Here is a 5,611-nt window from a genome sequence, read left to right as displayed (position 1 = left end):
TGGTATGCTATGGGAATGGCTAGTAATTCCACAGGGGCTTAGTAACGCCTTTGCAACATTCAACAGATGCGTAACGAATCTGTTGAGACCGATGCGAGAATTCGCACCGAGTTATTTTGACGATGTATTCGTCCAAAGCCGGGCAATGGACGGAAAGACGGACATGGAAGTTCATAAAACTCACGTTCGTCAGGTCCTTACACTTATGCGAAAGCATAAGTTATACGCAAATCTCAAGAAGTGTATATTCGCTGCAAGCGAAATACCACTTCTTGAGTGCATCGTCGGAAAACACGGCGTGCGCCCTGATCCCGAAAAGATCTAGGCAATTACCGACTGCCAGTTCCAGTTGATGTCAAGGGACTTAGAAAGTTCCTTGGGCTAACGGCGAACTTGCACAAGTACTCACGCAAATATGCTGAGATGACAGTTCATCTCTCTCGTCTCTTGAAAAAGATGAGAAATGGTTATGGAACGCTGGTTGTCAGCGTTCCTTGGAAGGTATCAAGCAAAGCTTGATGCAATTGCCCATCTTGGCGATTGCAGATCAAGACAGACGATTCCATGTGGTCTGTGACGCCAGCGATTTTGCAATCGGCTGTGCGTTAATGCAATACGATACAGACGGCGCAAAGCGCGTCGTCTGTTACCAATCGCGTCAGCTGCAACCAGCTGAACGCAATTACCCAGTGCATGACAAGGAACCCTTGCCATAAAATATGCACTGGCTAAGCTTAGGGTCTATCTCCGAGGAGATAGACCGTTTATCGTCTTTACAGACCATGCGTCATTACGCACAGCCGTAAATAGCCCACACCTCTCGCAAAGAATGGGGAGGTGGCTATCCTTTTTCGCGCTGTATAATTTCTCCGTGGAAATTAAACCAGGACGACTTAATGTCGTCGCTGGTGCGTTATCACGCCGACCCAATTTCGAGCCGGCAGTGCACTCCAGCAGTGAAAATAATCTCACTGTTGCAACACTCACTACGAGTGTTCCGTCATCAATCTTGTTTGATGACATAAACAAGCCTACATAGAAGATAAAACGTTCTGCGTTTAATGGATCATCTGATGAATCCATCTGATAAATCTTTTAAAGATCTACCGGCTTTATATCGATCGTCATCCGATCGATACACAACACACAACGGCTTATTGTATTACACAGCCGTTGCCGTCGGTACCCAACGTGTTGTCGTCCAGCTCACAATGATTTGCGCTTGCGCATCATGTATGATGTCACGATGCGCCAACATAAGGGCATCATGTCGTGTGAAAACTTATCTCACAGTAAGGCATGACTTTTACTGGCCCCGCCAGTTTTAGTTCGTGCGCAAGTACATTTGTGGTAGCGAGGTATGTCAACGGGTGAAGTCTAGCCCTTCATCCCGTGCACCTCTCCAACCTCTTCCAATTCCAGCAGAATGTTAACAGTCCGTATCTATTGACTTCGTCTTCGGACTTCCCAAAGACGATCACAAAAATAATGGAATTCTTGTTTTTGTAGACAGATTCAGCAAGATCGTACATCTTGTTGCAGTACCAGAGTCGATCACGGCTCCGATCTGTAACCGTGCCTCTATCGACACGGTATTGAAACTCCACGGTTTACCCCGTGATTTGATCTCGGATAGAGATCCACGATTCACGGCGGAATTCTGGCAATCCGTGTTCCGAGAGATCGGAACACGGCTGACTATGTCAACATCCGATCACCCAGAAACGGATGGTCAAACAGAACGCGTAAATCGCGTCCTCGAAGAGATACTTCGAGGTTACGTCCAACCGATGGTCGAATTCGCCATCAATAATTCAGTGCATGCGTCTACAACGCATACACCGTTCTTCGTCAATGGCTTACGCCATCCACGCATACCCAGAGGGGGGTGGACTCGCACGAGCAAAGCCATAAATGTTTCATGCTCATCACGCGTCAAAGTTACCAACGACGCGAATGACGTCGATGTCGAAGCGATCGACATCGAAGATGAGAAAGACTCATGGCAGTGCGCACAAAGCCCACTGAAAAAGACAAAACAAATGAGTCAGCAGAGGAATTTCTGCTGGCTTGAGAACCAGTAATCCATTTCGTACAGGATTCCATTGCTAACGCATTGGACCGTCAGAAACGGAACGCAGTCAAACATGGAAGAGCATTTGCTCTTTCATTTAAAATTAATGACCTTATACTACTCTCTACGGTAAACTTACCTAAGCGTGTGGTCACCAATGTGGGTAGTAGTAAACTACTACCAAAGTTCATTGGGCCTTTCGTGTACTGCATCGCAGAGGCAATGCGTAGCGTACACAATAGAATTGCCACGATGGATGCGAATGCATCCTACGTTTTACGTTGGTCGGCTCCGCCATTACCATCAGTACGCAGTTTCTTCTGAGGACGGATCAGACGACCCTTTTAAAGCATCCCTAAAAGATTCTTATATTCACGAACCAGATTCTCATGTTGAATCTGGACATTCTCATGTCGGATCCGAAGATCCTCGAAACCGCGATGAGCGGACGACAGCTCTTCACAAAAAGCGGGATATTTCCGTTTGCACTCCAACATGGAGTACGCACTCTTCGAACGGTCTTCCGACCATTCCATATAGTGAGCCTGCACCGTTAGCTCCAACGAGCGACGGTTACCGCGCTCGTGATTAAGTCCCTCCTCCAATTCATCAAGGAAGTGATCGAGTCTGTCGATCTTCAACTCTAGAATCGACACATGGGTCGGATCTAATTTGCCCTCCTCCGCCACAACCATTGGTGGATTCCCACGATGGTCAACGTTTCCTTATGGAACGTATTCTAAACCACCGTGATTTTAAGGGGCAGCGAACGAGTTATCTGGTTCGCTGGCGCGGTTATCCACCTTCGCATGACAGCTGGGGACCTCGTTCCCAGCTAGTTGTTGACGTTGAGGGTCTCGTCCGTCAGTATGATGAGACCCATCCGATAGATCAGAAGGTCCATTAAAAACACGCGCTTCTGGCGCTAGTAAAATTGATTGCAAAACGTCAATCGCATCGCGCATCTCGATAGAGAGGCGAGCCCATCCCCTTGGCAAAGAAAGGAAATAAACATCTCCTTTCACTCGTTTTGTGTTGTCAACACAAGACGGACAGGATACCTCACGTAAGGCATGGAAGTCCTGCCTCACGAGGCAACCGATGCAATTTATACCTTGCACCGGTTGGAGTTCATTTCTCAAACTAAACGCGAATCGCTTTAAGTCTTTGAAAAAAGGCATCGCGTCCAATGCCTTTGACATTACGAATAAACGCGCTTTAGGCTTGCATCAACGAGATTTTATCTAGTTTGTTGTTGCCACCATACCATCGATGCTTATGAGAAGCATCGAGATAAAAATCTTTCTCAGCGCGAAAGTTCTTCGCGCTGGGATCAAGGCCATGTAGCTTTGTCGCAATAAATAAGGAATATTTATTGTGAGGAGAAGTCCCTCCAGACAACCTATTGACTAGCCGTCCGGGCAAAAGCCACGGCTTCTTCTCAGGGGCAAACGAGATATTTTTTTGTCTACGCTCCCCTGAGGGGTACCTACTGAAGCAGGGGTACCACAAGAACTTTTTTTACGATGGCTTACGCCATCGTCATCAGCACGCACAGAGATGAGTAATCATCCTCATCGTCGGAACCGAACATGCTGTAGCGAATGCTTCAAGCACGTCTACCCGAATGAGCACCCTCATTCGAAGGCTCATAGTCAGCCGCCTGACGATGATCAGGAGACTGTTCTGCTCTCCCCGAGTCGGCCATTTTGTCTGACTCGCGTTCGTAATCGACCTCCAAAGAGGGGTCGCATTCACGTGGTGAATCATCCCGTGCACCCGCAACATCTAGCTTTGCGGGAGACGTTTACCGTTTACCGTACAAGCTCTTCGAGCACGTCGGTTTCGTCTAATAGAGCAGAACCCATGGATATATGCCTCGTTGAGGAGGGAGAAGAAGCACTACAAGCTGTGTAGCAGCACAAAAACATCCGCAGATGTTATATACGAAATACTTACGCCCGGCTTGTCCCCTACGCAACGCGCAAATTCTCGATTTAGCAACAATCCCGACTACAAATAAAAATCTGGTACGGTGCGGGAAAACGTCGATACCCAGTAGGTGCGAGGGGCCCTACTGGAGAAGAACTAGGCTCTATTAAATCTTTGGGAGGTGAGAGTAGACACGACCTAGCCCCAATTAGCTCGGTGCGTAATGGCACGGGGCGTGAGTACAAGCCTGGCTTGTTAGTCGCTCAAGCGACTGTGAAAGGCTTTGATAAGCCATGGTCAATTTTAATTGACTCAGGGGCGTCTTGCAATGAAGAAAAAAAGCAACAAGATGTTGAGGCGCTTAAAGCGCATGAAAATAATACAATCACTGTTCGCTTAGCGACTGGGACTCTTGTCACTGTCCCTAAAGTTCTAATGATCTTAGGCTAGGCATTAATTTTCTGGACTTTGACAGTGTCAAACGCTGTCTCGTCCTTGATTTGGATTCGAGATATGATCTCATCCTTGGTATGGCCTGGATTGAACGCCATGAGCCATGGATCGATTGGAGGTCTAAGACCTTAGGCAATGTTCCTAGCAAAGTTTTGGAGAGTAATGAACCCACCTTTGCTAGGCAACAAAAGCGCTATTGGCGCGGACTATTGAGTGAGGCTTTCAGTGGGTTAGACATTGGAATGTCTGGGTTAAGAAACTTCAATGTTAAACATTAATTCTGAGCTCGACTCAGAAGAAGGAAGCGGAACGGCACGTTCTCCGTCGAGTGACACTCGTTGTAATAACGATTCAGTTAATGCTGAAAGCATTGTTGGCCTAAGGCCGAGTCATCAAGGGTAGAACGTCGAGTGTCAGTAGTGACACTTTTGGCGGTTCGCCAGGAGCTCAGAGTGCAATATCCCTGAGATACCTGGAGTGGCACGTCTAAGTCCACCATGTATGGTCGGCCGAGGTGGCACTAAATGAGTGTCAATAGTGAAACTATTGGCGGTTCGCCAGGGTATTTTGGGTCAAACCCTTCTACTGCACGTGAAGCGACACGTAAACGTTCGCTAGATAAGGAAGTTGAGTTACCTAACTCCTTGTCGGACGTTAAATTAGACACCATGTCTTGTACCAATACAGGCTGGAAAATTCGAGGACGTGAATGTCCCGGCCTCTAAGAGGCGTATTGTCTACACTCCAAGACAGGATGGACACGAAGCGTTTATACCCTCACAAAGTGATACGAGTGAGCAATTACATACGCTTGTAAATGATGTAACCGGTAACATTGAGGGGGAAGTTAGCCTTGCGGCAATCCCTTCATTACATGCTCTTTTAGAGCTAGACGAAATGCCTATTGATGAGCGCGGCCGAGCCTTAAAGGCTGGCGACTTATCTGAAATGGTGGTCATTCGACCAACAATTGAGTTAAACTCATCGTCACTTCTAGACGAAGCTGTCCTGGATGACACAAAAGCTGCACTTAGTGCGCGAAATGTTTGATCGATCCTTAAAGATCCTACGGATCCCTTTTATCTCTTGATTAAAGAATTTCAAGATGTGGTGTGTAATAATCCACCATCTGTTTTACCTCCGGATAGAGGT

This window comes from Bremia lactucae, linkage group LG10, assembly GCF_004359215.1.
Source record: "Bremia lactucae strain SF5 linkage group LG10, whole genome shotgun sequence".
Classification (NCBI taxonomy): Eukaryota; Oomycota; class Peronosporomycetes; order Peronosporales; family Peronosporaceae; genus Bremia; species Bremia lactucae.
This window is presented reverse-complemented; position numbering follows the sequence as displayed.